A 13484-nucleotide genomic window follows, 5' to 3' on the forward strand; every position below is an offset into this window, starting at 1 on the left:
AAACTAAAAATCACGGGGTCTTAAGGGACGGGCTGGTCTGATGAGGCATCGTGGTCATTTTACCTTTTAGAGCATCGTCTATTTTGCAAGCTTGCCTCATGAATATTCAACAGTTTCTCAATTTCGAAAAGCCGGTCAAAGTGAAGAAAGTAAGTTGTTGTTCAAATTTGTACTCAACGTCAGCCCAAAAAATAACGTTAAAGCATAAGTATGTCAGCGACAATTTTAGATTGTTTTACTTCTAATACGGGTGATTCACAATAGTGCGCCTCCAGGAGTTTGCGAAGCGTTGGCCAATCACAACACGCAAACTCTGTCGACCATTTCCAGACGTGCATTGGGTCGACAGATTTCGCGCAGTCGTGACTGGCCAACGCGTTGCAAACCCTTGGAGGCGCACTGTTGTGAATCGCCCGTATCATAATCATATCTGTATGTAAAAAAGGCTGATAAATGTAATACAGGAATGCTAATTCCAGGTCTGACTTTCGAAAAGTTTTCCCGTCACGAGGGTAGATTAGTTTTAGGGGGATTCGGAGCTCCTAAATGCCGCTTCAAACTTGGCGCGAAAGTAAACACTGCCCAGAATTTGCGACGTGCAGTCAAATTATTCGCACTGCGAATTCGCAACAATTGTACACTTTTCAACTCAGCCAAATTTTGCTGGAAAAAAATTTCGCAACGTGAAATTTTCTTCCCATCCGTCTCTGCCTGAATGTATGAGCCTGTCTTAAGACAGCTCTTTCCCACCGCGTGGTAAAGCGCATTTTGATATTTCTGTGGCAATTCAGCCGGAAAACGAGCGATTGAAAGGCATGAGGTGTTCCAGCGATGGCTTTTTGATCCAATCTAGAAAAGCCCAGTTCCTTGCATCTTGAGCTCATTAGGGTCTCTGAGCGACCGGTGTGCCACTCAGGGTCGCGTCCGGACGCGCAGGCCCAGGCCCCGGCCATGAAGCGTCGCGTACGGTGGGCTGTGGTAGTGAGTCCCCCCCCCATGGGTCAGCTGGCTGGCCCCGCCGTCTCTAGGGGTGGGTGAGGCCTCGGAAACACGCCCTGGCAAGGTCAAAGGGTGCGCGGCGGCATCTCCCTCGGTCTCAGCGGTCTAGCTTCCGCAATTTAGCACCTTTGCTGGTCTGGGTATTATGGAGAATTTAATTGAGAATGCCAGTCCCGAGTAGCAGCGTGACCAGGCGTGACCTTTTTTTGCAACAATTAGAATTTAAACACCTGGAAGGTATAGACACGTTAAATTTCCCCGCCTCTTACGGAGTGTTTGGAAATCGACTTCAGAACTTTTGATAATTTTAGCTTAATTTAAGATTTTTGAATCACCAAACTGAACCTGATTCTTTCCATGTCCGATGGTTTGCTGGACTAATCTCTGAAGGGCTGTTTACCCAGTTTCAAAACACAATTACAGACTCAAAATTATGCCATTTGGGGCTTGAATTTGTGAGACATGTAGGCGCGCTATTATCGTATCTATCCGCCTCGAGCAGAAGCACCCCCTCATCGGTTGAAAAGAGCCATGTTAGTCAGGAATGTTCATTTTGCTGCTAGAGAGCGGCACGTGTATTTCATAGTCGTTTGTGAACCACCGAAGTGCAGTTTCGGCCAAAGAAGCCTCTGTTGCTAGGAAAAGTGCACCCTCTCTTGGTCCAGCTCGGGCTCATAACCGGTGGACTTACCTAGCCACCTATATGCTCATTCGAATGCGCAGTCTAAAGCTGATAACGAAACCCACTGTACATGCGGTGGAAAGCTCCCATAGCTCAGTTCAAAGCACCCCTCCTCCGAATAAAAATCTGGAAAAAGGCTGAAACACAACTCAGGAAAAGTGCTATATCGTTTGGATTTGTATAGTTTAGTAATTGTTTCTTTATCAAGACCATTTAACTCAAAACCGAAATGAAAAAAAAAGAAAGGCCGTAAAACACATTTCTGAAGGACTGGCCGAAATCGCCGGCGGGCTGTTTAGGAACCTTGAAGATTTTGAATCGAACGATCCCAATATGGGACAGTTGCTAGGCAGCGGTTGCTCCTTACGCACAACATTAACGTTCACCGATGGAATTCAGTTTGTTTTTCTGGTCTTAATCCGAAGCTAAATGTTGACAAGGTTCTCCATCCCTGTTTCAAGGGCATGCGCAGTGCATTGGACTCCACTCCAGATGTTCTTCCCACCATGCACCGCAGCGGGACGTCATAACACGGCTCACCTGGTTCTGTGCGAGTGACTGGGCCGGAACAGATTGGTTGGTTTCGTACGATGGTTGCGGACTGATACCGACAAACGTGTTTATGTACCTCCGAACCATATAGTACAGGAAAACTTAATAATTTCTGAACATTTTGCAAATCTGTTGATAATTTTTAGAATTTGGTCAGTTTCTACTTTACATGAATATCGCTTTTTATTTTAGGACACCATGTTGCTAAATACCCAGCGATGATAGGTTCACAGAGCACCAATTGGCCTACATTTTGAAAAGATAAACCAGATGCAAAATCCAAAGCGTTTAGTCACTCCCGTCTACGTTAGAGCTCGGCTAGAGTATTACTCGGAAATGGACCTGTATAGCTGTAGTCTAGTTTGTGTAATTCCGTGAAGTCATGGACCCTTTTCCAATACTCAACTTCGGCTCCGTCTCAGACTTCAACAGATTTTTACTAGCTAACTTTGAAGCTGTAAGCGCAGTGATCAGTCTAATAGTGCCATATAACATCAAATAAGATGCAAGAAAGCCCAAAATTACAGTAATCCAATGTAACTTAAATGCTTCAGGCCCACAATAGGGGATTGGTTTTGGGAACGAAGCCTGAGACGGAGACGAAGTTGAGTATTGGAAAACGGACCTAGACTCCTCCTGACAGTAATTTATCTCATGCGAGGGCGCTTTTCATTTTCAACATTAAATGGATGGTATACACTGTTAATGGTGTCGACACCGATTAATAGCGACTTCGGTACTCAGACGGTGAACGTTTGTATTTGTTATTACTGCACCGAAGTGAAGTGAGGTGCGCTACTGTGATTTAGGATTTAGCACTTGAACCTGCTCTACGTATATTTCGTGTTCGCTTTGCATCTGAAGCGTTTGTTCTTGGTTGCCATTATGAGCAGGTGGCTCTGGGCTTAACGACGCCCTCAACGGTGAATAAAAATTCGATTAATTAACATTCGCATGAGGGCGCTGGATAGCTCTGGCGCCGGGGAGCCCACACGGTTCAGTTTTGCGGATGCAGAGCTTAATTTCGACTCGTGGTCGGTATGTGCCGCTAGCTTTCTTCCAAGTCAAGGCAGCGTGTCATAACATTTCTCAGTGGTGTTGGAGGATAAGTGGGGACACCCGCAGAAGAGGGCATTTGCACTGAGCGTGTCTGGCTTATGAGCAGAAGCCGGTTCAGAAAGAAAACGAAGCCTGCGTACTGGGGGTCGGGGTACTGGTGTTTCACGACACAACAAATGACCACAACGCCCAGAACTCCAGAGGGTCTTTGGGTGTAAACGTGCCCGGGCTTTCCTGCCAACGGACGATGGCGGGGGGCAGGGGAACCGCACCCACACAACAAAAAAAGCCCACTTTAAATTAGACCGACCCCCCCACCGGAAAGATCCATCAAAGGTACCAAGAAAAAAAGACAAAATAACGTGGCTAACAAGATAGTGAAACCACGCTCAGCTACATGTCATCAATTCCCCCCAATGTCAAGCTCTGAGAGAGACTGAACCATCATCCCACAGCCTGCGGAGCCCCGACGATTAATCCAGCCAAATGCCAGACAGCCTGCTATTCACGTGCTGCTGTTACCTCTCCACGGGGGAACTTCCACACTCGGCCTGGCCTTAAGTTCATCGAAACAATGCCAATCAATTCCCTGGGGGTCCTCTTGGTTGTTGACGTCTTTCTGACTCAAAAACACCGACTGTTTTCAACTACTAAGATGTGTCTCAAGGTATAATAATGATATTTCACACCCTGTAAGTTGATAAGGCTATGGGCGTAGAAGAGTGTAGGGGCTATGGAACGAACGAGGACCTCCTTCGACCTCGAACTCCACTTTTAATTAGATACAATAGACCGTATTTGCGGCGTCCCCTATTTCAGTCGTATTCCTGAACAAACAGTATAATTTTTAAACCTGTAATGGGATGGTACCAGGTGATTTTCAGGGTCTGAATGAAATAGTAGAATATAGTCTGGTTCTTTGAATTTAACGTTTTCCAATAAATACACTAGGTTGGGGACTATGACTGAAATTGGGGACGTCGCAAATAAAAAAAAAGTATGTGCTGACAGGAAGGTTCTCTTAATTAAGATAGATGAAGAAAGACCAGACCTCATTAAGAAAGGTTTCTATCTGGGTTTTTCGTGCTGGATCGGCATTTAGGCGTTTAACTTTACTTGAAAAATGTTCAAATCCACCCACAGTCAAAATGCGTCCATTTCAAAAATGCTTTGTCCGGTACGATTGAGGGAACATTCCCACAGGTATTTGCCGTGCCACTGAAGTCAGAGCAGTCAGCTTGTTGGTACGGTATAGAGAAAAAGATCTGCCTTTGGAAGAAAACTCAAGCAATGACACATCCTGCTGATGAGTTTCACTCTTGGGCGACGTGACATGACAGCAAAGTCAACGCTTCAAAACCCGCGTCTGGCTCATCCCCGCTCGAGGCACTAAAGGGCATAATGTTCAGTCTCGCACCTGACGTCATCATAGCAGTTTCGCATGTCACCGTCGGGTGAGTTTCACGCCGCTTCGCCTACAAAAATGCCCCCGAGGAAGCAGGGATCATCACCAGGTTGTAGACCATTAAAGAGTGGCTATTGAAAACAGTAATAATTACCCCCACTACAATACAAAAGAATAAAATCAGGAAACATAATAATCGGTGTATTGGGTGTTCAACATACATATGAAATAAAGGTTTATTTCCTCCTCTTCAATTTTTATTTTTTAATTTTTGTAGGTCAGCCTGTGACTTCGTGGGACATTTCCAACAAAAGAAAGTCACGGAAGACAGCTGTAAGCCCGTGGCTATTTTGAAAAGTGATGCCTCGACCCCTTTGCTGACTAGAGCAATTTGGAAGGCCCAGTTTTGTACATATTTCTCGGAAATATAAGTTGGAAGTCCTGTTGGAGGGTTCCATCCTTCTTTTCTTTCAAACCCTCTAGTCCACGTGCCACAAAGTTCTCTAATAGCAGAGAACCGGAAGCATGCAAGTCGTGATTTTTGTCCAAGGAATGAAATTCTGGGAGTGATTCCTAGCCTGTAAATCTTTACAGGTTGGCATCCGGCAGCGCGTATGGAGACTCCTATTCACGAATGGGAATGACGTTTTGTGCTTGTGCCGAGACACCACAACCGGAGACAGAGTTTCGCATCTCTCCGTCTTTTTTTCTGGGGAATTAAAGGCTACAACTTCGGGACTTCTGACTATCAAGTTTTGAGAAGGCCCCAGGAAAGAAATGAGGAGGATATGCTGAGTTCATCCCAATGTTTCGACTCCAAATGCACATTGGCAGTCATCAAAAATGATACAAAACTGCACTGCACTTGAGTCCTTCTCAGCTCCCGCTTATATTGTTGTACGAGACCAAACCTTACCACTCTCCCTTCAAAAACATTCAGGTTTCCCTTCCTTTCTAGCCATCTAAACAAACTGAAAGCAGACACTCACTTCAAAAGCAAACAATGTCGACGTAAGAGGTGTACATCACACCTTTTGGAGTGTCACAGATGTATTTCGTAAGTAGCTCCAGTCATGAAAATTAATGACAGAGAACTTAACACTGAAATACTAGACTCGTGTGCCTTACATGCAAGTCTACACACGTAGAGCTGGGTTTTATTTCAAGATGGATGGTTTGGATTGGGATAAAGAAGCAACGTTCTCTGGAATTATTACAGCATGTGAAGAGGTGACTCAAAACGATTCGAAATTCCACTGTGCCAGTGCATCATTGTTTGTGGCTGGCAAGAAGTGAAAGTGGAACGAAGAAGCCCTGCAGGAAGCCGGGGGCGCTTGTACTTTTCCCCCTGATACGTCGGCCATCTTGCCCCGGCATCTTGTTTTCACGCGGGCCGCGACGACGAAATTAACCGCCTCTGCCCGACCGCTTCTCGCTCGGGTTTCAGGGGCTCTAAAAGAGCTGCCTGTCAGAGATCGTTAGAGACGAACCAGGCGAGTCGCCCAAGCAGTAAACCAGGCTTCCTCCGCAATATCCCGTCCAAGAAGGGTACCAGCTCTCCTTCTAGGACGAAAAAGAAAATATGATGATATTTGTCGACCAGGTGTTACCTGTCAGACTTCCGCCGACGCAAGTTATCCCACGCCAGGACAAAAGAGCTCCATCGAGCACCGCTCCAGAGTTTTTATAATGGCATTGCTCACTTCGTCCCTATTAAATTACAAGAAACACGTAATCCACTCTTGACATTCGATGATCGCTTCTCGCAACCCAAGACGTCGGGGCCGGTTCGGTTGAACCAGGTGGGTTAGGGAAGACGGCGGCCGACATGCAATTTGTCTGTTTTCCATGAAAGCCACGACTCCTAGCCTCGGCAATTAAAACGAAAACAAAGACCGTGGGTCAGAGGTCAAGCTCAAACACATTCTATTTAACACTTGTGTCATGCAGAAATGTTTCCTTAATAAGGCAGTGAAAAGGAAGCAATTTTTAAATGAAAAGACCATGTTTAAATACTACCGGGACTCCTATGACGTTGTCTTGATTTTCAGAATTTATATTAATTTCCAATTAGTAACAGCCCCATAAAAAGCACGGCATCAGAGTTTGGACAAAACTAAACCAAATGTTCCAAGCACGGGTCATTTGTCATACGTGACTCACTCTGTGAAAATAAGTCTTAATTAAGTCGCCAGAGCCGCTTTGGAGTAAGAAGTCCCTTAGAATACTTTGCACAGTGTAAATCAATAGGAACCCAAAGCATTTTTCACCATGGAGCATCCACTTTCATCAGGATGCCAAACTGAGTGATCCATCAAAACAAAAACACTCAATTTGCGCTTTCCAATCCAAATGAAAACTAAAAAAGTGGCTCTGGTGACTTAAGACTCATTTTCAAAGAGTGGGTCACATATGTCGAGTTTTATTTGCAGTGTAGCTCCCAAATCCTTTTTTTTCGCCAAACATTTACCGCTTGAAAGAAATTAATGCTCCCATGTCATGCACACAACGTCCAGCTGTCATATGATCAGAGAGTTTGCGGTTATCACAGCCGGGGCGTCTAGGGGACTAGGTTCATCAACATGAGTTCGGAGCCCAACCAAATGCCACCGAAGAGGTCCTCGTGCAACAGACAGGCAGGTTCTTTCCGTCTGCCAACTTTCACTTCGAAATACAAACCAACGCGTCGTGAAGAGAAATCAGAAAATTACACAAAGCAAGTGTTTATGAAATTGGAACCCTCATATTTATTGTTTCTTTATTTGATAGCAATTATATATTAAAAACAATTAAATAGTTTGGAGGAACAGATGCTGCGGTTAGTCAAAACATCTTTGCATCGTAGGGATAGAAACGACGCAAATCTGTTTGATGGGTAATTTCTGTTTGAGTAGAGAGAGTCCTTTAATTATTTAAAATCCAGTTCAAATTAGGGACAACCTCTTTGGAATTCGTAATGTAGTAAAATATAAATCGTCTTCTTCCACCTGGAGTTTCTCTTGTTTACTTTGTTTCTTTTTTTTTATTGGGGCCAAATTTTTTCAAGTTTTAGATTAATTTTGTTTGCCGATGTGTTTTAAGTATTAGCCTTTTTCCCCCTTTGATTTGAGTTCTATTAAATCGCAGGATGATTTAGTTTTTATGAAACAAAATTCCAGGACTGTCAAAATCAAAATACAGCCACTTACAATAGAGGTCGTGAAGGCTGTCTCATTCTTCGCAATCACAAAGCCTTACTCTCATCACCAGTGAACTGTCATATCACTGGAAATCGGCGGCCTGTTACAAGTACTTTCGACCCCTTCCGCAGAAACCCAAGCCGCATTTTACTACCAAGCCGGTCGCCTCAGTCCGGCAGGACGGCAAATCAACAGTGATCGGCTCCCAGTCGGGGCCGTAATCAGCGCGAATTGGCCCACGGTCCGCCGAGTCACGCTAGGCCCGGGCCGGGCTGGAAGAAGTACTTTGCCCCTGACCCTCGGAAGTCGAGAGAAGCAACCCCGTGCTGAGTTTGTAACCCCTCGGCGTGCGCGCACGAGGTTGGGGGGAGATCCCACATGCGCGTTTCGAGTGGGTGCAAGTTCGTCATGGGGGCCGTCTCCGAACTCCGGAATCGCGGAATGCGTGGGAAAAACAGAATATCGCTGACTTGTTGAGTCGGATCGAGCAGGCAAGTTGGGCTGATGTGATCTGATGTGCCACCCACGACCTCGGTCGATGGAGCCACCTGGCAGCCTTTTCTTACTAGATCACATTATTGAGATTTTATGGTTTTACTCATTATTAGCAAACTGCAGTGAGAGAAAACTATTCCGAAAAGATAAGGGAAAACGTAAATTGAAGTAGTTATGCTTCAGGTTTAAAATGTGTAAGATTAACCCCCTTTAGGGATCAACAGTGTCGAGATCATCCCGATACGTACCAAGAGAAAAATGTTGAAACTGTTATTGTTCACAATTTTTTTTCTTCAGATTTTTAATATTACACATAATCAATAAGATTACTGACATACGCCAGTTTCGGGGTAAACCTTTCGATTAATTATAGCGTTAGGAAATTGTAGATCGCATTTTAGGGAGCCAAATAAAACCCAAATTTAATATCGACCGCCATCAATATCCTTGAAGCAAGTAGAGTGGCTGAAGAAATGGGAATGCGTCTCCACAGGTCGATGTAAGTATTATAATACAACAAAGCTAAGTTATAAGCACGCGGGCACTGCGTGTTGAAACAGATTCCTTGTCGAAAATTCCATCAAATTCAATTATGTCGATGTATCATGTCATCTATTTTTACCGATAAAAGCTTAAACAAAAATGTAGCAGCAACTAGAAATAAAGAATAAGTACCACCAGAAACTTTTTTCACCCTGGAAGATGTTGCAGTATTCTCCAAAGCACCAGCTGCCTTTTCTCTCAAGCTCGGCCAACTCACCGCAGCCGGAGCGCCAACCATTGGCATGCTGGTAAAGCGGCGCACCATACCGCGATGCCTCACCGGGCCGTTCCGAGCCCCGGGCGGGTCCGAGGCAGCGGGAGCCGGGCCGGTGGGAAACTGCCGATAAATGAACCCCGTGTCGTCCTGCCGAGAAGGACGGATCATCCGAAGGTCAGTGGAGCGTCTGTCTTCGGATAGGATTTGGCAAGGGAAGACATGCTACAACCACACGCAAGGCAGTGGAAGAATTCCTAATAGGAATATCTCGATTAAAATAACCTTTGGTTCAATGTCTAACCTTCTTCCTCGTTCTTTCAACGAGTCTGCCAACCCTATATCAGCATTCATACATTTCGATAGTAAAAGTATGAGGACAAGCACAGAGTTCGAGGAGAGTATGGAGGACAAGTATTTTCCCAATTACTCCGAACCGGGAACATTGAAGAAGAACACATCAAACAGAGGCATGACAACGATACTTGCGGAACATCTCTTTTCACTTGCCAACGAAGCGATTGCGGCAAACACCATCGGTTCCGTTTCTCAAGGGGTAGGGTGTAAAGTCTGTCTTTGTTTTTTCGGAATGGAGCGTTTCACCCGGAATCATCTTTCACCGAGAGCAAAACAACCGAGTGCATCTGGCAGGAGTTCTGGTGACCCGGTGCCGACCTAATTCCGTCGCACCGGCATATCACGCCTAACGGGCTCTGACAGCTCCCCCCTGTAATAAGCCCCCTCGCTTCGGTGAACATGCATAGCGAAAATTCTCATTTCCGAACAAATTAGAGAATCATCTTACCCTGACGCGACTGACAAAACAGGACATGCTTTAGGATCACAGAGCCGCACTTGTGTATGCCGGCCAGCAGTCGTCTGGTTCCCGATTTCTCGGCGTGAAATAATAACCATTTTATACCGATAATAAATGTACCTATAATCCATGTAGTTTTTTTAGGGAGATGGGGCGTTATAAGCAGAGGCGTAACTATGGGGAGGGGCACCTGTCTTCATTGGATGCCTTGGCCCCCGGCTGCCTCCCCCATCTGAAACCTGTAATAGGCACAACATATATTCCAGCCGCAGTTTCTTTGCATAAGCTCCGCTTTGTATTTAAAAAATGCACCCATCCTGCGCCCCTCAGCGAAATGTTACCCGAGTTACACCACTTGTCAGGAGACAGGCATCTTTGGAATCCATCAACGAAAAGAACATCCTCACCCACGACAAGCTATGCCTATACAGTTAACTGGATTGGTTCCTAAAGAAAAGACAGGAAAGTAATTTTCTTTGCCTTGGAAAACGACTTTAAGTGATTCCAGACAGATTTCTAGATTACTTCCTCCAGAAAATACGCCGATGAGTCTCAGTCAATAATGCGGGATACCGGGACCTCACCAAACGTTCAACATTTTCCAGTAATCACTTCGGTTCACCAAGTCTGAAACGGGGGGGGGATACGAATGCAAGAAAGTATCATCCCATCACAAGGGACACAAAGGAAATTCTCAAATGTGGAGATGTATTCCCGATAGCGGGTGACGGTCTTTCAAAAACAGCGCCCCCGGGGAAGTTCAAGACACAGACGTTGTCCAGATGAGCAGCAGAGGGCGTACGGATGCAGGCCAGTAAATGGGCCGAAAACTGCTTGCGTGGGCCAAATCACAATTTTTAATGCACGAAATAGAACATTTCGTGGCTCATGAACTTGACGATATTTGTAGAAAAGACAGGCTTAGGTGGGCAAAGAGAATGCCGGCTTGCGTCCGAGAGAGCTTTGGATGAAATCGGTGCCTGAAAACGGTTTATTTTTCGACAAGTGTAGGCATCGATATTCGAAATGGCGAGGAGCTTCAAGGCTACATTTTAGGGGTGACCTTCAGTGGAAATAAATATCTTAAGAAGTCATCGGTTAATGAATGGAAATTTGAAAAGAAAATAACAAAAAAATCATAAATTGGGCTTTAATTTGACATGCGTCTCAAACGCCGTAGAAACACGCTATTGCAGTTTATTTACTGGCCTGAAACCCTATGATTTTTTTAAGCCGGTGCCCAGGTGTGCCGGGTGATAGGGGGCGCCATACTGACTTAACGGTTACAAGTAAGTCGACAGTGACCCTAACGGCATGCGAAACTTTTCACAGAGAAAGTTATAGATATACCACTTTGGGATGTCCCTCTCGCATTTTCTGGGTAACTGCATGAAAAACTACGTCGGCTCAGACTCTCCGACACCATGTAGTCAACCCTTACAATGATACCAATATGGGCCTGGACAGTATAGTTTATGGGGCTACTTCTTGGTAAAACCATGTAGGACCGACAGCTAGAAATATTAACAACATCTCCTATGGTTCAATAACATGCAGGAGGATGGTAGTGCTGTATTAGAGATCTAAAATCAGCGACGAAACTCGAAACGAGGTGCAGAAGCTTATGGGGCCATCCGAGCCGAACTACAAGGAATTTCAATGACAACCAGTCTGTCTACTAGTGAAAAGTCTTAACACAGCATTATTTCAGATGTATTCATCGATTTATGCACCAAAATTACTGCAGTCTGCACTTCCCCTGATAAGTAATACTGTCGATAATATAAGATAAGTTACTGGCGATTATGATATTTTTATTTCTAAGCTCCATTTCTATGAAGTCAGGGGTTGTGCCCTTAATTGATTAAACCATGGAGCTATTATACACAAGGAGTAAGCACATACAGAGATCAAAAGGGTCAATGATGGCCACCGCAAGCACTGCACGTGCTGCAAGGAATAAACAAATTACGCACCGCTTGCGGGCTTTAAAGGAATCCTTGGATTTGCGTTTGCAAAGGGTCGTGGGTACCGCGCATGCGTGTCCGTAACACTTCCGCATGTTCAACATGGCCGCCTTGAGACGGAAACCACTTGTCATTGGTGACTTAAACTTCGATAATTTTAGTGGTTGTTGTGATATTTCACTGACAATAAAAGTCTGGTCACATCTTTACATCCCCAAAACGTCTCTCTTATTAACAATAAACAGAATTACTAACTAATACAAATTCTCAAAAAAATACGCACAAGAAAACTAAGAGAATGTAGCTGGTCCAGAGGAAAATTAAAAACACAAAAGCGTGGGAAGATTCGTTGTCCTTTCTGTCATCGTCCACAACTGTCTCGGCATGAAACCTCACCACGTTGTCAAATGCATTTCTGCACAATGTTTCCACCTTCTTTTAACGGTCGGATTGCGACTTATGATATCAATATTGCAGTTCATATTTGGGGTATTTGTTCTCTACTGCCCGAACCACAAAATGTTTTATTAACTGACTTTAAAAACGTCCAAATAGCCACCATCGATTCGTAATTTTCCAGCGCCTATGAGGGGATCACTCGCTGACTCCTGAGGACTACTGAAGAGAACTACGTATCTTCTTCGTGCATCATTCCCACCATTTATTTACTCCATTGTGCCGCGGCGAAACATGTCGAGTCTGTGGGTTACCAGCTACCTGGTAACCTTGCAACGCGTTGGCCAATCACAGTGTGCGAAACCTGTCGATCTAGTGCGCGTTTGGAAAGGGTCGACAGATTTCACGCCTTGTGACTGGCCATGCATTGCGTTGCAAACTCTTGGAGGCGCACTAATGTGAAACGCCCTTTTAAATTGTAGGCATGAATTTGAACAAGTCCGAATTTGTGGCTTCTCTTTTCAAGAAAATGACGAGAAATTGCTCATTCACCATCTAAAATTACTAAATTGACAGATGTATCTATACTCAAAAGCTCCAACATTCTTTTCAAGAAAGACTTGTTTGTACGTCTGGTCAAGGTGCAGTTATTTTGCGCAGTCGTTCGGTTGTTTTTGTAGGTCTTAATGCCCAAAATATATAAAAAATGTTTTGGTATTTATTTGGTGCCATTGTGTATTATGTGATGTAGGCAGCATCCTTAAAATGAAACAAAATCATGGGACTTCTCTCTGCGTGCCTGTACACGAAGTATACAAAAAAATGATTCATACAGGAGATGTATAAACCCAATAAGTTTGCTGCATGGAAGCACCACCATTCTTTTCATAAAATTGATAAATCGAGCATGTGTTTCTATAGTACTGGGCCTACCCATCGGTTGACCATTATTTAGCTTTGTTTTGATTTTTTTTAACTGCTCTTGAGGTTTTCCCCATTTTTTTTCCAAACTCCATAATTTCTCCATTCAGACTAAGCCCCTAATTTGGTGGATGCAACTATACAGAATGATTTTCCAGGGCAAATCCAGACTGTCTGACAGGCCTGGAAAAATCATTGTGAATAAAACACATACATATCACTCCATGAGCTCTTGATCTTGTCTCCCCCCCCCAA

This window comes from Acanthaster planci, linkage group LG14, assembly GCF_054643075.1.
Source record: "Acanthaster planci isolate LZ-2023a linkage group LG14, COTS_SCS, whole genome shotgun sequence".
Classification (NCBI taxonomy): Eukaryota; Metazoa; Echinodermata; class Asteroidea; order Valvatida; family Acanthasteridae; genus Acanthaster; species Acanthaster planci.